This window comes from Moschus berezovskii, chromosome 15 (genome assembly GCF_049115385.1).
Source record: "Moschus berezovskii isolate FMDL1 chromosome 15, NW_MosBer_1.0, whole genome shotgun sequence".
Taxonomy (NCBI): Eukaryota; Metazoa; Chordata; class Mammalia; order Artiodactyla; family Moschidae; genus Moschus; species Moschus berezovskii.
Genome location: NC_142474.1, coordinates 10,981,477 through 11,004,820, shown reverse-complemented (window position 1 = coordinate 11,004,820; position 23,344 = coordinate 10,981,477). Strand labels below are relative to the sequence as shown.

General features: G+C 47.6%; 1 protein-coding gene across 1 annotated transcript in view; it reads right to left on the bottom strand.

Annotated features, from left to right (window-relative positions):
* Positions 1-23,344, bottom strand: part of JPH2 (junctophilin 2) — a 71,526-nt gene that overhangs the window by 6,790 nt on the left and 41,392 nt on the right. The gene's annotated exons all lie outside the window — the stretch shown is intronic.

Here is a 23,344-nt window from a genome sequence, read left to right as displayed (position 1 = left end):
TCAATCTGGTGACACCTCTGGACCCTTTCTCGGTATACTGCTTTTAAATGCATAAATTACACAGGATTACAAAGAGATGCAATTACCCTGACACACTGTTACCAGAATATTTAAAGGGACAAATCTGTAATATAATAATGTATATTCTTCTTTATTAACACATTAAACAAAATATTCGGCAGGCCTATTGACCACCATAATTTAAAAGTATAGATTAGCATAAAGGATATTTCAAGGATACATGCAACAATAGGAATGTGGCATGAAAATATATGTGATTTCTATCAGTGACAAAGTCAGAGAGACTGCTGATACTACTGTGATTTATTGCCGACTTCTGCAATTGCAGAAAATACTAAATTTCAGTTACACGTCAGTAAAAATAGAGATGTGGTTTTCCCTGTCCAGATCTCTTCACTGGGCAAATGCACCCACCCTTGGCTGCTGAATTGACTGCTGGTGCCTCACTGCTATCTCAGAGAATTGCAACCAGTAAGAAGCCACCTTGTTCCAAAGGTCCATACACCTCCCCAACCCAAGAAGCCTATAACAAATGAATACTGACACCAGCCAGCCCCTTCTTGCCCCAGGAGGAACCAACTCTTGAGGTACCACTCAGGCTCCAGAGCCCCACCGTGGGATGAGGTTGAAGCAGGACTCCAGAACACATCACTGCTTGGCTGCTTCTATGTTGCATCCTGCCTCCCTCACTCCCCCTCGCTTCTGAGAGCACTTGCTCCATAAATTGCCCGTGCAAGAATCCTCATCTCAGACTCAGCTTCTAGAGAATCTAACCTAAGGCAGCATCCAGATTCACAGACTCACTGAATTCTATCCACAGAACCCTCTGTGGCCCCCAGGGTCAAGAAACTCGGTGGAAGGAACTTGGGTTCACAGATGATTATTGCATAGAGCAAAGCCCACCTCCCCAACAGTTTCATATTAAACGTGCGACATTGAGCAAACTCAGCAAGCCTTAAATGTCTACTGTGTCTTCCCTGGTGGCTCAGAGGTTAAAGCGTCTGCCTCCAATGCAGAAGACCCGGGTTCGATCCCTGGGTCGGGAAGATACCCCGGAGAAGGAAACGGTAACCCACTCCAGTATTCTTCCCTGGAGAATCCCGTGGACGGAGAAGCCTGGTAGGCTACAGTCCATGGGGTCGCAAAGAGTCGGACACGACTGAGCAACTGCACTGAACTGAACTGAACTCTGTCAAGAGCCTAAGATTTGGGGGATGTTTATTTCAGCTGTTAATCTACCCTAACTAGGAAAAGCCCCACTAACCAATGGGTTTCAATGTAAAGAAATTAAAGATCATCTCATGTAATCATCATGATGCCTTAGGAAGCTGGTGCTCTTATATTGTCCCTATTTTACAAAAAGGAAACTGAGGCACAGGCAGGGTAGGTAACTTGCCCAAGGTCACAGAGTCCCTAAATGCAGGAACTGGGATTTTGAACCCAGGCAAGATGATTCCAGACCCTGTGCTTCTCTGAAGAGTGTGCCGTGGTTGGTCAGGAGCTGAGATTCCAGGGGCAAGACAAGCACCTTTCAAAAGAAGGAGATGGGCTGGATGCAAACAACCAAAATTATTTAATATAATGTAATCAAATAAAAGGGCTTCCCTGGTAGTTCAGCTGGTAAAGAATCTGCATGCAATGCAAGAGACCCCTGTTCACCACCTGGGTCACAAAGTTCCCCTGGAGAAAGGATGGGCCACTCACTGCAGTATTCCTGGGCTTCCGTAGTGGCTCAGACGGTAAAGACTCTGCCTGCAATGCAAGAGACCTAGGTTTGATCCCTGGGTTGGGAAGATTCCCTGAAGGAGGGCATGGCAACCCAATCCAATATTCTTGCCTAGAGAATCCCACGGATAGAGGAGCCTGCAGGGCTACAGTCCGTGGGGTCGCAAAGTCGGACATGACTGAGCGATTAAGCACAGCACAATTAAGTGCAATTGTGAGAAGTGTCATAAAGGAAAAGTATAGAATGTGATTAAAATGTCCAACAGGAAGACCTGATGTAGATCAGTGGTGGAGGCGGGGATCAGGCAAGGTTTCCTCAAGGATGTGACGGTTGAGACCTGAAACTGACACATCCACTGGCTCATCAGCAGTGAGGTGGGAACAGTGAGCCAGGTAGAGGGAAGAACATGTGCAAAGGTCCTGAAAGGGGGTACAAGCTTCATGCCTTTGGGGAACTGAAAGGTCCAATCAGTGTCCCCATGGGCAGATGAGTCACTTGCTTGGGGATTTGATCCGCGTGTGTCTCCAGCACGGAATTGAGCCCCATCTAGAGACGAAGTTTACTAAGCTCCCTCCAGGTGCCAAGCCTTTTGCCTACGTTGTGCCTTACAATCCTCAAAACTGCCTGGGAGGTAGCTTTTACTGACTCTACTCCACAGGTGGGGAAACTGAGTCTCAGAGCAATACCTTGCTCAAAGATGCCAAGTAACAACTGACATTTGCAAAGCATTTACAGCATGCCAAGAGCTTGACAGAAATCAATCCATGTAATCTTCCCAGGCACTCTTTGCGGCCCATGCTGTCGCCACCATCCCTCTTTACAGCAGAGAAATCCAAGGCACAAGGAGGGGTAAGGAGCCCACCTACAACTTATCCAACCAGCAAGTGAAAGCAAGGTTCAAACAAAGGCTTTCTTGAGTCTAGAGCCTGTGCCTTTTGTCACAGGTTTGTCCGTCCACTCAATAATAAGCAGTGGGGGACTTCCCTGGTGGTCTGGTGATTAAGAATCTGCCTTCCAGTGCAGGGGACATGGGTTCTATCCCTGGTCGGGGAACTAAGATTCCACATGCTGCTGGGCAACTAAGCCCACACACAGGAACTACTGAGCCCCGCAGGCTCTAGAGGCTGTGGGCTACAAGAGAAGCCCCACTCACCTCAAGGAGAAGTCCGTGCACCACAACTAGAGACCCAGCGCAGCCAAAATAATAAGAAGTAGTGGAGTTCACACCCAGAACCGTCTGGCTTCTAAGCCCCCGCCCTGTCCACTGCCACAGTGATGCTTACTGAAGCAACTAAGATTATCCTGAATGAAAGGACACATAAAAGGATGCATGCATACATACGTGTACCTCTGCATGGGCAAGGGGGCAGCATAGAGAATAAAGAGCATGCTTTTGCAATCAGCAGCCCTGGATTCTAATTTTGGCTCGGCCATGGCTGGGGCTAGAGTGCCAATGAGGCATCCACCTCAGGCTCAAAATTTAGGGAGCTGACCAAAAAAAAAAAACCTCAGTAATCCGGATAAACAGTACTTGAATGCAGTATTTTTTAAAGTCAAAATTAATGCAGCAATAATCCTTGATGAACAAGCTATGAAAAAAATGTCAATAAAGTGCAGATCCAGACCCTGCACTTGTACGACTCACCTCACTCGCCTCCCCCTAGTCCCAACCCTACGAGGACTCTAGGACCTTGGGTGAATGGCTCTGCCTCTCTGTGCCTCAGTTTCTACGTCTGTAGGATGATAATTCTCCCCTCCTGGAGTTGCTGTGAACGGCTGAGAAGCAACATAGGAAAGTGCTTAGCCCGGGATGGGGCTGAGGGATGGCGATGGTGGTGGTGTTGATGCGGGTGTTGGCAGCCGTAGAGAAGAAGGAGGAGGAGAAAAAGAAGGAGAAAGACAACATCTGTTACAGTGAAACCAAGTGTGGAACCAACAAGGGCCTACTGTACAGCACAGGAAACCATACTCAATATTATGCAATAACCTATAAGGGGAAAGAATCTGAAAAAGAGTATACACACACGCACATATATGTATAATCAAATCACTGGGCCGCACATCTGAAACTTACATGATATTGCAAATCAACTATACAATTAAAAACTAAAAAAAAAAAAGAAAGAAAAAATGTAATACATGCACAACCCCAGACACACATTTGCCTGTACATGGGTATGTGTGATTCAAAGATCTAAATTTTCAGAGACACTTCCCTGGAAACCTGAAACCCCAGGTCGGGTGGGGGAGGAGGGAAAAGACTGGGCAAACCTTCAAACTGAGAAAATGTCCTTTTTTGGTTGTGTGAGCTGGATGAGACTTGTTGCCTGGGAAGCTGTGTTGCAGGACGGACTCCTCAGGCCCGAAAGGCAGTCTTCACACTGAGCCCTGGAAGGTTCTAGAGGATCAACAATGGACCCTCCAGGGCAACCTCAGAACAGGAGTCAGAGAGGAATGGCCACACAGCCCAAGGTAATAAAGGCTGCTGGGTTTGGAGGAGGCACCCATGACTGATTGAATACCTTACCAGTCCCCGCTCCAATGCCTCTGATCTCAGGAATGGCCCCTCAGCTCCCTAGCCCTCAAGCCAGGAATCCCAGTGTCTCCCACACCCTCCTTCCTCATCTTTCAATATTCACAAACAACCACCACCAACTCCTGTCTCTCCTGCTCCCCCTGAGGCTCTTGATCTGCCTATTCTCCATCTTTCCATGGCTCCTCCTGCCAAGTCCCCCACTGCCTTCCAAAACCTCCCTGCTTCCAGACTCACTCCCTACAACCGATCACGCGCAGCTTGTTTGCCTCACCTCTTGCTGACAGTCTCTGCAAGGCTTCCTATCTTGATGAAAGTAAAGTCCAAAGTGCTTAGCACGGCCTTCAAGGCTACCCAGATTCTCAGCCAGAAGCAGCCCTGATGGGGTGTATCTGGCAGCTTACCAGGTAAAGGGCAGGCTGAACTGCTGCAGTCCAGAGGCTATCTTCTAGTCCAGTGGCACTCACAGTGTGGTCTATGCAGACCCCAGCCCCTCATCATCTGGGCACTTGTTGCAAATGCAGATTGGGGGGGCTCCACCCCAGATCCACCAAATCAGAATTTCTCAGGAGGAGCCCAGGAATCTGTGTTTTATAAGCCTTCCAGCTGCTTCCACTGCTCATTAAAATTTGAGAAGCGTGTGCTGGACAGATAGAAACATCCAGCTCTCTCTTGGACAGTTCCCAGCCTGCTCAACCACCCAGGAGCCTTGAGGGTCTCCCTTCAAGCATCAGGATCCCTCCCTGAATCCAGGGCCTGCTAGGGAAATGCAGACACCATTTCTTTTCCTATGACCACTTGGGGAGGGGCTTTGGGAGGAGGGTCTCCCAGGAGGGCTCTGCCCCTTCTGTAGAGAAGGGAAGGAGCAGTAACTGGGGCAGGGGGTGGGGCAGGGATCAGTCACCCTTCTTGATTTCATCAGATTTTCTTTCGTCAGCAGGTTAAAAATAAGGCTGGTGGTGGCTCAGGGATGGGGCAGGGCCATAACCCAGTGGGAGCACTCCCGAGAGTGTCGACCCTCACTCCTGCCTCCCTTCCCCACCCTGGACCCCTCACCACCCCAGAATAGCTAGCCTCGTTGCCCAGGCATCTCCAACAAGCTCTGATGGCTTTACTGGGCCAAAGCAGGGACACCCACAGGAGGTACCCCTGACTCCTCTGCTCTGGCTGTTCCCCCATCTGGAATGTTCCTTTCCCTCCTTCCACCTTCCAGCCTTAAAGGGCCAGCTTCAGACCCACTTTGACTTCCAGATTGATTCAGTTAATGCAACTGTATGGAATGCCTGCTATACGTTAGGACTTTTCTGGGTGCTGTGGCTATGATAGCAAGCCAAGTAACTACAAATCCCTTGTAGGGGGACTTCCCTGGTAGTCCAGGGACTAAAACTCCATGCTCCCAATACAGGGGGCCTGGGTTTGATCCCTGGTCCGGGAACTAAGATCCCAGCACAGCCAAAGTACATAAGTAATTAAGTGAAAGTCACTCAGTCGTGTCTGACTCTTTTCTACCCCATGGACTATACAGTCCATGGAATTCTCCAGGCCAGAATACTGGAATGGGTAGCCTTTCCCTTCTCCAGGGGATCTTCACAACCCAGGGATTGAACCCAGGTCTCCTGCATTGCAGGAGGATTCTTTACCAGCTGAGCCACCAGGGAAGCCCAAAGAACATAAATAAAGATTTTTTTAAAATCCCTTGTAGAACTCACATTCTGTTGCAGGGCTTAGCAAATTAGGGCAACAGGCCATATCCAGCCTGTTTCTCTATCACCTGTGAGCTAAGAATGCTTTTTATACTTTTTAAAGTTGTGGGAAAAAAACCCAAATAGTAATTTTATGACACATGAAAATTATATAGAATTTAAATGTGAGTCCATATAAATAAAGTTTTATTGGAACAGAGTCACACATATGTGTTTACTATTGTCTAGAGTTAAGTGGTTGCCACAGAAGTCCATGACCTGCAAGGCCAAAAATATTTACCATCTGGTGCTTTACCGGAAAAGTTTGCCCACCTCTGTTCTAATGCATCCACTCAACAATGGTCTCTCCTAATATTCTAATTAATAATATTAGTCTACTATTGGTTGAGCTCTTTGTGCCCTGTTCTGTGCTGTGGTCACCTTTACACACATAACTTCAGAGAGGTGAAGTCACTTTCTCAAGGTCACACAGCTAGAAAGTGTATCTGCCCAAGTTCTTCCCCATTACACTGAGCTGGCACTTTCCTGGTACTAACTGGACCAGGTCCTCCACGTGCTGGTACTAGGGATGGGGATAAATTAGATCCAGCAGGCACCTGAAGAGCTCCCAGCCTAATGCAGCCCCACCAAGTCAACTGTGCATCTCTGAAAACCAGCGGATGACAGGGCAGGGGCAGAGCAAAGCCGCTAAGCCACATGGCAGCGCAGCTAAGAGGGGACAGCTCTGGTAGGTCTTGGCTCTGCTCCTTATACACTCAGGCAAGCCTGAGCCCCCTGAGCCCCAGTCTCCTCATCTGTACAATGGGGATAATAACAGCACCTATCCTGCAGAAATGGTATAAGGAGTATAAATAAATACACACTCATCAGAAGGGTTAAGGGTACAAGCTCCAGTCCATCACATTCAGACTTCTGCTCTCTGGTCTCAGTTTCCTCAACTGTGAAATGGGGTTTATAACATTTACCTCACAAAATTACTGGGAGTCTGAAATGAGATCGCACAAGAGTGCTTAGCATAAACTTAGCACTTAACAAATATTAGCTATCATTATTGTTACAGTTTTGGTTATTATTATAACAATGTTTGGGACTCCCCAGGTGGCTCAGTGGTAAAGAATTTGCCTGCCAATGCAGGATACACAGGAGACTCAGGTTTGATCCCTGGATTGGGAAGATCCGCTGGAGAAGGGCATGGCAACCCACTCCAAAATTCTTGCCTGGAGAATCGCCATGGACAGAGGAGCCTGGCAGGCTACAGTCCACAAAGAGTCGGACATGACTGATGTGATTGGGCACATAACAAAGTTTACCAGCAATTCCATTCCAAAAGTCTAAGGACTGCCAACAAATTGGTATTTAAACAGGTATTCTTGCAGCAGGATATGTCAGGTAAACTCTGTTTCAAAGTTCACCCACCTTGTAGCATGTACGGTACTTCATTCCTTTCCATTGCCAATAATGGTCCCCTGTGTGTGTGGGTACACCATATTTAGTTTATCTGTTCCTCCGCTGAAGGACATTCAGATTGTTTCCACCACTGGGTTACTTCGTATAATGCTACTTGTACAGGACATTCCTGTACAAGTTTGGGGATGGATGTAGGTTTTCATTTCTCCTGGGTGTAAATCTTAAGGCGTGGGATTGCTGGGTCACGTGGTAACTCTTTTTAAACTTTTGAGGAGCTTCTAGACTGGTTCTGAATTGAGTGCACCAGTACTTTCTTCTAGTAACATGAGGCTTCCAATCTCGCCACATCCTTGTCAACACTTATTATTATCCATTTTTAAATTTTAGTCACATAATGGTTTGTGAGGCTCATTTCATTATAGTTTTGATCTGCACTTCCCTGGTGGTGAATGATGTTGAGTGTGTTTCTAAATGTTTTAATGACCATTTATGCTATCTTCTTAGAAAAAAAAAATGTTTCTTTAGATTCTTTGCCTGTTTTCAATTTTTTTAAGTTGTAAAAGTTTTCAATATATTCTAGATACAAGTCCCTTATTAAATATAGGATTTGCAAATATTTTTCCCATTCTATTGTTTTTTCAATTCCTTGATGGTGTCCTTTGAAGCACAGAAGTTCTTAAGCTTAATGATTTCCAATTTATCTATTTTTCCTTTTGTTGCCTATACTGATGGTGTCACATCTAAGAAGCTTTTGCCTAACCCAAGGTCACAAAAACTTACTACCATATTTTCTTCTCAGAGCTTTACAGTTCAGTTTTTACATTTAGATCGAGGAAGACTACTTCTAATAAGAAAAAATGGGAAATAAACTAAGGGTTCATACTTCCCTGGGAGACAGGCACTACAACCATTTTACAGATGAAGAAACTGAGCCACAGCGAGGTTATGTCACTTGCCCATTATTTTTATAGTGAACATTAAGCCAGAAGTGGCCCCTGCTCTGGAATGATCTAGAGTCTGGTGGGAAAGATGAGACAAGGTGAAAAGGTTTGAGAACAAACAGAAACAGAAGGCTGCTGGGCAGGAGAAAGCCTGTATGGTGAGCTACATGTTCATAACTTGCATTTTCTGTTTTATATCATATGCTATAAACATATAAAAGATGTAGTAGAGGACTTCCCTGGTGGTCCAATAGCTAAAACTCTGTGCTCCCAATGCAGGGAGCCTAGGGTTCGAACTCCAGTCAGGGAACTAGATCTCACATGCCCTGGTGAAGATCTGGTGCAGCCAAATAAATAATTTTTTAAAAGATGTAGTGTAATATGGCTTCATCAGCACAAAATAAAATATGAAATATGAAAAATAAACAGATTTTTAAAATATTTTGGTATCTGAGGTGGTAAAGAGCAGTTTTTTCACAGTGGGTGACATAAATTCTCTATACTTTGATTGTTTTTTTTCATCTGTAAAGTGGGGATATGAAGAGCCCCTGCCTCACAGACCTGTAGAATTACTGTACATAAAGTATTTAGAATAGAACCTGGCACATAGAAAGCTCTATGCAAGTGTTTTAAAATTTTAAAAAAGTTGATTTGTTCTAGTTGAAGTGGAAGGGCATGGGTTTTGAGTCTAGGGCGCTGTGCCACCCCCCAAGAGCTTAAGCAGAACCTCCCCATCTTGGAAGCCCAGACTGAAATCCCCAGGCCGTGGAGGTGAACTCTTCTAGATTATGTTTTACAAAGACCGTTCTCCTCCTCTTGAAAAAGAATCACCAACCCAGCTGGGAAATCTTCACCATGTGTGAGTGGGTATGTGACACCCCTTCCCATCCCCCAGTCTCTAAGCAGGAGGCAGAGTAACAAGTTGCTGTTTACTAAGTGCTAACTATGTGCCAGACACTTGACCTATGTGGTCAGCTGAATAATGGCCCTAGGGATATCCGGGTCCTAAATCCCTGGAACCAGTGAATGTTACCTTATACGGCAAAAGGAGCTTTGCAGATGTGATTAAATTGAGAATCCTGAGATGCAAGAATTATCCTGGGTTAGACAAGCAGGCTCCAGATGTAACCACACATGTCCTTATAAAAGGGAGGCAGGAGCAGATGTGACCACAGGAGAGGAGAAGACGATGTGATGATGGGAACTGAGGTGAGAGTGATGCCCTTTGAAAATGCAGGATGGGGCCACAAGCCAAGGAATGGCAGTGGCCACTAAGAAGCTAAAAAATCAAGGAACTGAATTCTCCTGCCAGAACCCTCAAAAGGAACCAGCCCTGTCATCACCTTGGCTTTAGCCCACTGAGACCGATCTCAGACTTCTGACCTCCAGAACAGTAAAAGAGTAAGTCTGTGCTGTTTTAAGCCCCCAAGTTGGTTGTAATTTGTTACAGAAGCAACAGGAAACTGCAGCAACCTGTGTGATCTCATGCCATCCTCAAGGCAACTCACTGTGCAGAAGAAAGGAAAGTTCAGGAAATTATTTGCCCATGGCTCATTGCCAGGTGTCACTAGTGGTAAAGAACTGGCCTGCTAATGCAGGAGACATAAGAGACATGGGTTCGATCCCTGGGTTGGGAAGATCCCCTGGAAGAGGGCATGGCAATCCACTCTAGTATTCTTGCCCGGAGAATCCCATGGACAGAGAAGCCTGGTGGGCTACAGTCCACAGGGTCGCAAAGAGTCAGACATGACTGAAGCGACCTAGCACAACCACTCACACATAGCTAGTGAGATCCAGAGCCGGCTGGAACACAATTCCAGGTCTGTCTGGCACCAGAGCCTTTGTTGACCCACGCATCTGCTGCACACTGCAATTAAGCCAGAAGAGCCCAGCAGCTGGAACTGGCCACAACCATGCAGTTTCCCCCAGGGGCCTGGGCATCCCTAGCATGCATCCTGCCTGCCTGAGAGTCCAGGGCTAGTGGTTACCAGCAGGGACAGCATCAACTTTCCCCTGGGAAAGGCTAGTCTATCGGAAACTGGGATCACCTGGCTGACTACATATGACTGAGGTCTGGCTATACTATGGCAGCCAGTGAAGGGACAGAGAGGGGACATGAGGCCTTGCTCCCCCTCCGCACATGGGACTGGGCTCTACAGTCCAATCTGAAGCCCAGCTCTCAGCAGTGAGGCCTTTTCTGCGTGAGTTGGCTGTACAGAGAAGCTTCCTTTTAAAAAATTCTGTGCCAGGGACTTGCCTGGTGGTCCAGTGGCTAAGACCCTGCACTCCCAATGCAGGGGGCCCAGGTTCAACCCGTGGTCAGGGAACTAGACCCCACAGGTTGCAACTAAGTTCACACGCCGCAACAAAGATCGAAAATCCCACAGGCCACGACTACGACCCTGCGCAGCCAAATAAATGAACAAATATTTTAAAAAATGAAAAGTCTACGCCAGATTTTAAAATCACATTTCATGAATTATGAGAACAGTAATATCGAAGCAAAAGCACTGTGAACCCACTGTGCTAAAACAAAGGCTATGTCAGCTTTTGAGCCTTCTTTTGAGCCTTTTATGAACAACTGTTAATTGTAAAGCCCAGAATTTAAAAGCATGGAATATGAAATCACGCTACCCAGGTCTGAATCCCTGAGTCAGACATTAGCTGTGTGGCTTGGGCAAATCACTTAACCTCTCTGTGCATCCATTTCTTCTTCTTAAAAGTGAGTGTGGCGAGAAGATTTTTCAGATGGCTCCTGGTATTCACACCCTTATGGGATTCAGCCCCCATCCCCCCACCACGGAGTATGGGCTGAACTCAGTGACAGGCTTCAAACTAAAAGACGTGACAACAGTGATGTCACTTCCATGACTAGTGTACAAAAGACGGCGACTTTGCGTTTGATAACAGACTCTTACTGGCCTTGATGAAGCAAGCGGCCATGCTGGGGAAGCTTTCATAGCAAGGAACTGAAGACAGCCTCCCACCATTAACGAGAAGCCAAAGGCCTCAGTTCAAAGGCCCACAAGAAACTGCATCCTCCTACAAACGAGTGCATGAGGATGGAGTGGATCCATCCCCAGTGGGGCCTTCAGATGGGACTATAGCCCCGACCAACAGCAGCCTCGTGGGAGACCCTGAGCCTAAGGGCCCAGCTGAGCTGTGTCCTGATACCAAACCCACAGAAACTGTGAAATAAGAAATGTGTGCTGTTTTGTGCTGCTATGTTCGGGCATAAGTTATTATCCAATGACAGACAACTAACACAATTGGGATCATAATACCCACTTCATAGGGTTGTTATGAAAATTAAGGGAATTAATATCCAGAACGGGCTTGGAACAGTGCCTTTCACACAGTGTATATTACAGTAGTGTTATACTACAGTAGTATGAAAGTGTTAGCTTTCATTACTATACATTTCTTACTTACATAATTTTTTGTGTTTCCACATATTCATGTTTATCATTTCAGACCCCTTAACCTTTCTTCTTTTGAAATTTAACATCTATCTATTTTAAAAATATGTATTTACTTATTTGTATATGTATTTGGCTGCACCGGGTCTCAGTTGCAGCATGCACGATCTAGTTCCCTGACCAGGTATTGAACCTGATACCAATCTGCCTTAGCAGCACAGAGCCTTAGCCACTGGACCACCAGGGAAGTCCCAACATCCATCTATTTTTGTGCCAGTGACTCCTCTTCTGGGAATCCAACCAACTGACATACTCAAATTGCGCAAAATGACACACATACAGGGGTATTTACTGCAATCCTGTTTGTAATAGCAAAATACTGGAAATGAAGCCAAAGCAAGAAGGGAGAACTAGTTGATTACATTATGGTACAATCAATACTTGTTGAGTGCCTACTATGTGTCAACACTGTGCTTAGACATTTGCATGTCTTATTTCATTTAATCCTCAGAATATTCTCTAAAGTAGACATCACTATCAATTACCATTTTATAAGTAAGAAAACTAAGGACGACAGGGTTAGGTAACCCGTCCAACTCACACAGTCAATAAAGGAGGAAAGCCAAGAATTCCAGTGTATTTAACACCAAAATAAGACAAAGAAAGCATGTGTTAGTGTTGGAGTCAGACAACCTGGTTTCAAACCCCAGCTCCTTCACGTCCAAACTGTATGACTTATGCCAAGTCATGGAACCTCTCCAAGTCTCAGTTTCGCCATCTGTAACCCAGGTTAATCACTTTGCCGACAAAAGTCTGTATAGTCAAAGCAATGGTTTTCCCAGTAGTCATGGAGAGATATGAGAGTTGGACCATAAAGAAGGCTGAGTGCCAAAGAATTGATGCTTTCGAACTGTGCTGCTAGAGAAGGCTCCTGAGAGTCCCTTGGACTGTAAGGAGATCAAATCAATCAATCCTAAAGGAAATCAACCCTGAATATTCATTGGAAGGACTGATGCTGCAGCTGAAGTTCCAATACTTTGGCCACCTGATGAGAAGAGCCAACTCACTGGAAAAGACCCTGATGCTGGGAAAGACTGAGGGCCAGAGGAGAAGGGGGAGACAGAGGATGAGATGGTAAGATAGCATCACCGACTCAGTGGACAAGAATCTGCGCAAACTCTAGGAGGTAGTGAAGGACAGGGAGCCTCGTCCGCTGCATGCAGTCCACGGGGTGGCAAAGAGTCAGACACAACTTAACAAGTGAACAACAATTCAGGCTAGTAACTGCACTTAGCTGCCACTAGAACTATACCGTGAGGATCAAGGGAACTGTGCCATGTGAAGTGGATATTCATTTGATCATGACAAGTATTTACTAAGCGCCTACTGTGTGCCATGTCCTGGGCAAGATCTAGGGACACAACAATGAACAGAAGAAATTTACCTCCTAGAACTTACAGACTAACTAACCCAGCATGCACACATGCTGGAACCCCATAAATGGTAGCTGCTACTATTAGAGAGTGATTCTTCTTCCCCAGGGTTGGTCTTCCCACCTGCGTTTACTGGTGACCTGGGTCTGGGTGTGTTCTGCTTCCCCCACTCGCCCCCCCGCCCCGGCTCACCCCCACCACCCCCACCACCACCCCCCAACCCTGGTGATCCAGCCAGCAATGGCATCCCACAAGGCTCGAGTCAGCAGACATCTCCTGCCTAAATAAGGACAAAGCGCCCAGGAGAGCTCTCTGCAAGCCGGAGGAATGTGACAGCTGAGCTGCCGACCGGCACCCTCCCCCGCCTCCGGCCCCTCCCCAGGTGTAGCATTCCAGTTTTTCCCAGAGCAACCCCCAAAGTCCCCAACACCCCCTCCCCCGGCCCAGGCCATCCTGATAACTGCTAAGGAGCCTTCCGGAGGAATTCCAGGCAGCTCCATCTGCTCCTGGGGGCTGGCATCCCGGCTGCCACAGGGAGAGGCCAACTTAGCCCCAACCCTGGAAAACTGCATCCCTTGGTTCGGAAAGCATTTCCAGAGGTATTCTTTGGCCTCGGGCACTGTGTCAGGTGTGAGGGCCCCAGAGGAGATTCTGACACTGCTGTCTCCCCATCCCCACACCAGGCCCCAGCACTCACAACTGCTCCTGATGGGGTCGGGAAGGGCAGACACAGCTAGTCTAGAGCATGGGGCCAGGGAAGATGTCTTCAAGAAGTTCTTGCTGAGGCAGGGGTTGAGCAGGGGAACTCTGGCACCAGATGACCGGAGTTCCCATCCTGGCCCTGCTTCTTCTTAGCTGTGTGACCTTCAACAAGTTACCTAACCACTCTGGGCTTTCATTTCCCCATCTGTGAAATAGGAGAATAACAGCACCCACTTCAGAGTTGGGAGGACTAAGTACACTGGTTTTGCAAAGTGCTCAGAGCAGCAAGGAGGAAGTCGTGTTCTCAGGATTTGTTCAGGGTGGCTGGAGAGCCTACCATTTAAACCAGGGTGCCTGAGGGTGAAAGCGGGAGCTGTTTATAAGTATATCCTGCATGATCCAAGGCAGTCTCGGGCACACGAGGCCGCGGGGTCGTCCCAGACCTGATCACAACTACGGTGCCAACTGCCACCAATAGTGACTATATGTCATCTTTGTAAGCCGGCCCGGCAAAGGTGAACAGCACCCCCAGCACACGGATCTGACCTTCAGATCCCCAGGAGGAAGACACGTAAAAGTGAAGTTTGAGCTAGAGTCAAAGAAAAACATAAAGGATTTCAATGCATTAGTTAACAGACATTTATTGAACTTTTTATGTGGGTCCATGCCTGGGCCCTGGGGTGAAGGGGGAGGAGAAAGAAGCGTCAGAAGAAGCAAAATAAAGAAGTAAAGGATTCCATTCCCAGTGACCAGCCAGAGTTGGTCAGATAATAAGAGAGGATTTGGGGACAGGATTCAAGACAGAAAAGACACCATCAGGGAGGGGTCAGGTCAACGGTGGGCCCTAGGGATGTAACCATGGGAAGAGATCAAATGCAGAGCAAAGGCACAGAGGTGGGCAGGAAGGGGAGCTCAGGCTTCAGAAAGGTGTGTCATGATGGCTAAGAATCAGGTCCTGGACCAGAATCGAGGGTCCAAGTTTCATCTCCACCCCTAAAGCGCTGGCTGACCCCTGGCAACTCACACAATCTACATCGCCTCACTTTTCACAGCAATAAAATGGAGCAAACAATACCATCCCCCTTCAGGGTTGCCCCATTACCAAATGAGATGATGCCTGTGAAATTCCGTTCAGTTCACAGGCACCTCGCAAATGGAGAATGCATACTCTACATGAAGGGGGTTTTGTCTGTTTTGTTCCCTGATGAATCCCCAGCACCAAAAACAGGACCTGGCCCACAGTGGGTGCTTAATAAAAATTCGTTGAATGAATAAACAGCAGCCATTATAAATATTATCATCATAATTATTATGCAGTAATAGGCCTGGCTGAGCTGGAGCAGAGGAAAACAAAGGAGCTTTTTTACAGATGAGGAAAGAGACTGAAACAGGTGAAAGGATTTGCCTAAGGTTATACTCCTAGTACGGAGAAGGCAATGGCAAGCCACTCCAGTACTCTTGCCTGGAAAATCCCATGGATGGAGGAGCCTGGTAGGCTGCAGTCCGTGGGGTCGCTAAGGGTCGGACACGACTGAGCGACTTCACTTTCACTTTTCACTTTCCACTTTCACACATTGGAGAAGGAAACAGCAACCCACTCCAGTGTTCTTGCCTGGAGAATCCCAGGGACGGCGGAGCCTGGTGGGCTGCCGTCTATGGGGTCACACAGAGTCGGACACGACTGAAGTGACTTAGCAGCAGCAGCAGCAGCAGCATACTCCTAGTAAGTCACAGAGCAGGATCTGGGTTCTGGCCAGGGTCTTCAACCCCAACTCCTCTGTCTTTCTTGCCTGCCTATTTTTCGCCTGTCTTCTATAAGTGCCTACTAAGTGCAGGCACCTGACAACATAACGAGGATAAAAAAAAAAACTTAAAGCCAGAATTCTGGCCTTAAGGATCTTATAGACCTGTAGAGAAAATCTACAGGAAAATAATCTAGTTGAGAAAATTCAGGGTTTTTTTTTTCCTTTAAGTATTTTTTAAAAAATATTGACTATTTTCTTTTAAGTCTTTGTTGAATTGTTGTTTCATGTTTTGGTTTTCTGGCTGCCAGGCATGTAGGATCTTTAGCTCCCCGACCAGGGATGGAACCTGCACTCCCTGTATTGTAAGGCAAAGTCTTAAACACTGGACCACTAAGGAAGTCCCAAGTTCAGGCTTTTGAAAACAGGGAGCCCAGAAGAGGAACAGACAAACTTGCCTGCAGATGAGAGCTCTGAGCTACAGCCTGAAACAGAGAAGAGATGGAGAAATCAAGCCTGGGACTAAGCATGTATTGGAGGTGACCTAGGCAAGCTCTTGACAGGACACTGGTAGCTTGAGATCAGCCATAGCCATCTTTACACCATGGAAACTGGCAAACTCCAGGAAGCAAGTTCTCCAACTCCGTCCCCCACCCGCCAGCCCCTCCAAGAGCTACTTAATCAGCACACTACTTCTCAGAACAGACATGAACTAGAAAAAAGTTAACAGTCTCAGCAGACTCAAATAGTTATGTCTTACCTCCTACCTGGACAATCCCCTCCCCCACCCCGCCCCGCCCCGCCCCACCCCATCCCTTTGTAAAACACGTTATTAGCTCTCTTGACAAAAAGCACTTGTATCTGCCATCTGTAAGCACAAAATCTCCCCTCCCTATTTATCACAGGTCAATTTCTGAGTGGGTCTCAGGCGGCGTCAGCGTATAAAACCTGCAATTTGCTCTGTGAGTGAGCTGGGGAAGCGAAGGGGATCCTTTCAGGCTGTGTATAAGCATCCCTTCTTCTCCCTGCGTGTAGAACTGGGAAAATGACAAAGTCTTTTTTTCAATTCTGAGTCTTACTTCCATGTCCATGCGAGCTGGTCAGATGGAAAAGAAAGAAGGGAGAAAAGGATGGTCTAAATAGAGGAAAGTGCAGGAGTCAAGGCAAAGAAAGATGTGTTTAAAACACACAGTTTTCATGAAACTGGGAAAAGTAACCTGACAATGTCAAGAGTGACAGCACTTCTCCAAACTGCTTTCCTCTGCTTCCTGAGCACAAGCCTGGACTATTTCCCAGCCTCCCTTGCAAGGAAGTGTGGCCACGGAGCAGATGCTGGCCAATGGAATGTGAGAAGACATGATGAGCCCTACTTCCTGGCCAATAAGAACCTTCCACTGCCTCTTTCAATGCGTTTTTCCTTTTCATTGGCTTGACGCAGAAGAGCGTGATGATCTTGGAAGCCAAGTGTTTCGGAAGACAGCAGAGCCACAAGACGGGAGGAGACCGGGTCTTTGAATCAATGCGTAGAACAGAGCTGCCCACTGATAAGAGTACCCATTTGGATTTTACATGAGTGAAAAATAAACTCGTGCTGGATATGTTCTGTGTCTGTGTGTTTGTTAGTTTCCTACAAACGGAGGGATAGAAGCAGACGAGGAAAGACGACAAAGGGACTCCTGTGCATCTTCTCTCCAGCCTGGGGGAGAGGGGGCTTCGTTCCAGGGCTCCCGCAGCGAGTCTCAGCCAGGAGGTAAACTGTTCGCCACTGGAGGCCAGAGTGAGAGCAGGACACCTCCTCTTCTTGGACAAGATTCAGGAAGGCACCCTTAGTCTGAATGCCCATCCCTCTTTCAAAAGAGCCCCACAGGCTCATTAATGAGTTGGTCACTGCCGAGCATTTAATGAACGTCTACCGTTTCCACAATAAACTGTGGAAAATTCTGAAAGAGATGGGAATCCCAGATCACCTGACCTGCCTCTTGAGAAACCTGTATGCAGGTCAGGAAGCAACAGTTAGAACTGGACATGGAACAACAGACTGGTTCCAAATAGGAAAAGGTGTACGTCAAGGCTGTATATTGTCACCCTGCTTATTTAACTTATATGCAGAGTACATCATGAGGAACTCTGGGCTGGAAGAAGCACAAGCTGGAATCAAGACTTCCAGGAGAAATATCAATAACCTCAGATATGCAGACACCACCCTTATGGCAGAAAGGGAAGAGGAACTCAAAAGTCTCTTGATGAAAGTGAAAGAGGAGAGTGAAAAGGTTGGCTTGAAGCTCAACATTCAGAAAACAAAGATCATGGCATCTGGTCCCATCACTTCATGGGAAATAGATGGGGAAACAGTGTCAGACTTTATTTTTTGGGGCTCCAAAATCACTGTGGATGCTGATTGCGGCCATGAAATTAAAAGACGCTTACTCCTTGGAAGGAAAGTTATGACCAACCTGGATAGTATATTAAAAAGCAGAGACATTACTTTGCCAACAAAGGTCCATCTAGTCAAGGCTATGGTGTTTCCAGTGGTCATGTATGGATGTGAGAGTTGGACTGTGAAGAAAGCTGATCGCCGAAGAATTGATGCTTTTGAATTGTGCTGTTGGAGAAGACTCTTGAGAGTCCCTTGGACTGCAAGGAGATCCAACCAGTCCATTCTGAAGGAGATCGATCCTGGTGTTCATTGGAAGGACTGATGCTAAAGCTGAAACTCCAATACTTTGGCCACCTCATGCGATGAGTTGACTCACTGGAAAAGACTCTGATGCTGGGAAGGATTGGGGGCGGGAGGAGAAGGAGACGACAGAGAATGAGATGGCTGTATGGCATTACCAACTCGATGGACATGAGTTTGGGTGAACTCTGGGAGTTGGTGATGGACAGGGAGGCCTGGCGTGCTGTTATTCATGAGGTCGCAAAGAGTCGGTCACGACTGAGCGACTGAACTGAACTGAACTGAACTGTGTTCGAGTGATCTCCGGGAGTTGGTGATAGACAGGGCGGCCTGGTGTGCTGTGATTCATGGGGTCGCAAAGAGTCGGACATGACTGAGAGACTGAACTGAACTGAACTGAACTGAACCTAAGCTTGGGCTCCTCCCATCCACAATTCCAGAGTCCAGTTGCCCTTCTAAAGAGCAGCTTTCCCTCCCTTTCAGGCTCTGGAAAGAGGGAGAGGAGAAATCTTTCAGGCCAATGACTCAAAAGCTTACTACTGACAGGACCAAAAATGATAGGTGGTACCAGGACATTCATTGGATAATACTGCTGCTGCTGCTAAGTCCCTTCAGTCGTGTCCGACTCTGTGCGACCCCATAGATGACAGCCCACCAGACTCCTCTGTCCCTGGGATTCTCCAAGCAAGAATACTGGAGTGGGTTGCCATTTCCTTCTCCAGTGCATGCAGGCATCCTGAGTCGCTTCAGTAGTGTCCAATACTGGTCCTTTAAAATTCAAAGTCAACCATTCTGATTTCTTCAATAAGAAAGTCTCATTTCATGCTTATATATCTTTTTTTTTTCTTGGTAAATATTTATTTATTTGGAGGCACCAGATCTTATTTGCTGAATCTTCAATCTTTAGTTGTAGCATGCAGGATTTTTTTTTTAGTTACAGAATGTGGGATCAAGTTCCCTTACCTGGGGATCAAACCCAGGTCCCCTGCATTTGGGGCATGGAGTCTTAGCCACTGGACCACCAGGGAAGTCCTTTATATATTCTTAATGAGTCTTATATTCCATTTTTTAACAGAGAGAGACCAGAGCAGCAAGTAGCCTTGCTGAGCTTTTAGTAGGCAGCCCTACTGGGAACGGCTGAATGATGTTCTGCTTCACTGTATTTTTCCTTTTTCTTGTGTGTGTGTTGCTCTGGTGTTCTTGTGGTATTATTTGTTTTTGTTTTTTCCCACTAACTCCTCTTTATGTAAGCCTGGATTTCTATTTATGGTAATGATCTAAAGATCCTTTATAAAAATAAGTTTCTGACTTCCCTGGTGGTGCAGTGGATGAGAATCCACCTAGCAATGCAGGGGTCACGGGTTCAATGCCTGGTCCAGGAAGATTCCACATGCCATCAAGCAACTGAGCCCATGCTCTAGAGCCCATGAGCCACAACTACTGAGCCACATGATGCAATTACTGAAACCACACGCTCTAGGGTCCACGAGCCACAACTAATGAGCCTCTGTGCCGAAACTGCTGAAGCCCATTCACCTAGAGCCTGTGCTCCGCAACAATAGAAGCCACCGAAATGCAAAGCCCACACATGACAGTGAAAGTCCCCAGTCGTCACAACTAGAGAAAGCCCACGTGAGGCTACGAAGATCCGGCGCAACAAAAGATAGATAAATAAAGTAGTGTGTACATGTCCAAAAAAATTAAAAATAAATAAATTTAGACTTAGGGAGGTTAAGGGTTTTTTTTTTTTTTTAATAGTAAAGAAATAGCAACTCAAAGGGTATATGGCCATGGTTCGGCTTGGGAAGGTGCATCAGTGAACAGCTTCTGGGAAACTCCGCCTTATTCCCCCAGGATCACACCTCTGGGCCTTTGCTCATGCTGGTCCCGCGGCCTGCTCTTCCATGCAGACCTCACTAGGCTCCCGTGGCCTTGGTCCAGGCTGAAGTCATCTCCCAAAGAAGCCATGGTAATGACATGCACGTGGGCAGGCATGGGAAAGGCCAAGCCAAACAGGCAAATTGGGGCCGCTGTTTTTCTCCAAAACAAGGAAAGGCCAGTTCAGCGACCTAGGACAGGAAGACCAGTGGGGAGCGGGGACTTGCCCAGGGTCATTCAGCAGGTTGGGGCAGAGGCCATCTCACCCGCACACAGTGTGGATGGGAGGACAGAATGGCACCACCACTATAGAGACTTTGGCCAGTCGCTGTACTTGGAGAAATTTAGTCCGGACATATACTGATCCCGGGTGAAATGATGAATGCACAGCTTTATCTCGCAGAGCAAAATTCTGGAAACTACCTAAACAATTCTTGCAACTGGGGCTTGATTCAACAAACGATGATTCAGCTATACAACGATATACTATGCAGGAGTTAAAGCGGATAAAGTTCTTAGAAAGATCAGGAAAGCTCTCTGATATATAAACACAGCAAAGAGAAAAAAGCAAGGTTCAGGGCTTCCCTGGTGGCTCAGTGGTAAAGAATCTACCTGCTCATGCAGGAGATACGGGTTCGACTACTGATCCAGGAAGATCCCACATGCCACTGAGCACGGGCCTGTGACCAGCAACCAACAAGCCTGTGCTCTAGAGCCCTGGGAACTGAAACTACTGAGCTCATGAGCTGCAACTGCTGAAGTCCCACACCCTGAAGCCTGTGCTCTGCAATGCAGAAGGCACCTCAATGAGAAGCCTGCGCCCTGCAACCAGAGAGTAGCCCCCACTTGCCACAACTAAAGAAAACCCCGAGCAACATCGAGGACCGAGCACAACCAAAAGCAAATAAATGAATAAGTAAATAAAATTATCTTAAACAGAAAAAAAGGTTCAGACAAGTATGGATAATATGCTGCCTTTGGGGGCAGAGAGCAAAACAGAAATCTACAGGTTTGCCGGTATTAGATGGCACCACGGGACACTGCCATTTTGCAGGTCAAATGAAGTTCCACCTTAATAGAGGAACTCTGAAAGGAAAAGAAAAAACGGCAAGTAACAGTTGACCAGGGAGTGTGGAGCAAGCAACCAGAGAATGACAAGGGAAGAAAAGAGACTTTACATTTTTGTCTAAATGTGGGGGCTTGAACCACATGAATGTACAACCGATTAAAAATATAAAAGAATGAATAATTAGGGCTCCAGGGCCAACTTTTCTGGCACCGAGTGCTTGTGTCTATAACCACGCCAGTTGGGGTGCTCAGGGAAGAACTATGTACATCTGACACCCGGTGGGGATGGGGGCTGTCCCAGGGGAGCCTCTGACAAATTCCCACCTACAGGACTTGCTTGGTGACATTTCTGAGCCTACCTGCTGGGTCAGAGCTCAGGGGCTCCCAGCCTTGGCCAGGCTTCTGGCAAGGCTGCCGCCAGTCCTGTGGGGTCATGGGGGTTGGCAGCAGGCTGCCGTGACCTTGGGGTGATACCCCCTTCCCAGATAGGGCTGCACGGAGCGGGGGCTGATGGGAAGAGCACTGGGGCAGTCACGCGATCGCCCTTACCAGGGATGCGGCTTGGCCAAAGGTGGCTTTAGAGAGATGGATCCCCACCGCAGCCCCTCCCCAGACTGTGGTCCCACTCCACACCCCTCCTGGAGACGGGAGGAGAATGGCTGTCCCCAGTCTGGGCTGCTCTCTGGTTCTTCATTCAATAACACCCAAAGGAATCAGTGAAGAGGAAGCATAGTTATAATAACGACAAATGCCGCTTCAGAGTGACACCTGCGTGCCAGGTGCTGGGGCTAGGGTGCATGCATGCTCAGTCGCTTCAGTCATGTCCAGCTCTTTGCAACCCCATGGACTGTCGCCCGCCAGGCTCCTCTGTCCATGGGGATTCTCCAGGCAAGAACACTGGAGTGGGTTGCCGTGCCCTCCTCCAGGGGATCTTCCCGATGCAGGGATCCAGCCTGCATCTCTTGTCTCCTGCACTGGCTGGCAGGTTCTTTACCACTAGCACCATTTGGGAAACCTGTGGCTAGTACTTGACATCAACCATCTCATTTTAGGCTCACAACACCCTCATTGGGAAGTTGCCACCATACTACAAGGCTGGGGAAACTGAAACTCAAGAAGAGTGAGCTGTTGAATGAAGCAGTGTCATCTGACCCCAAAATCCGTGCTCCTGATCACTAGAGGATGTATTGTGCCTCTGCTTCTCCACCTGGGAAAGTGGAAAAAGCAACAAGGCTTGGAAACAGGGGCTGAGGAAAGGACTGGAGATGTTTAGACCAGAGAAGACTCTCGAAGGTGTTAAGATCACGATCTGCATCTCCCCAGGGATGTCTGGGGCAGGCACTGCCAATCGCTCACCAAATATCCATTCTTCCCCTTCTTGCCTCCTAACAGAAGTGTAACCTTGCTCAGGGAAGCAATGTGTCCAGCTAAAAATATTCACCTTCCCAGATCCCTTGCATTCAGGGAAGGCCACGTGACCCACTCTGCAGAAGGAGATGTGAGTCCCCGGTGGGCTTCTTTCTCCATCAAGAGATGCCGGTGCATTCTGCCCCCAGATATGAAGGTGAAGCTAGGGGTGCCGTGGCCACCTCTGAGTACAAGGCCAGAAACCACCTTCTAAGGAGAGCAGGAGGGAAAGACAGAGGGAGGTGGGCCCCCAGGGCGTCTTGGAGCTGCCATGTCAGCCTCGCACTGTCTTTCTGTTCTTTGGGGAGAAGACAAGTCGAGAGCTTAAGACAAGCACTGCTACCCACCGCTGAACACGTTTCTAACCCACACAATCCCCAAGGGCAGGACCACGAACTGAAGTGACAGAGAAGCAGAGCATTCTCCTGGTTTGAGCCCATCTTAAAGCCAAGGCTGTCCAAAGCCAGTCTGGACCGGCTCAAGAGGAGTGAGTTTCCTACACCTGGAGACACAGAGGCAGTGACCGAAGGGCTGTTTGGCAAGGATGATGGGCAAGGAATTCTGACATTGCCTGGGGCTGGACCAAATGGCCTTACATGCTTTAATCATACCCACTTTGAGAGGTGAGGAAAGGACCCCAGGATGTGTGCCCAGCCATGTGTGGGCCAGGTTGCCGCCCTGCAATGA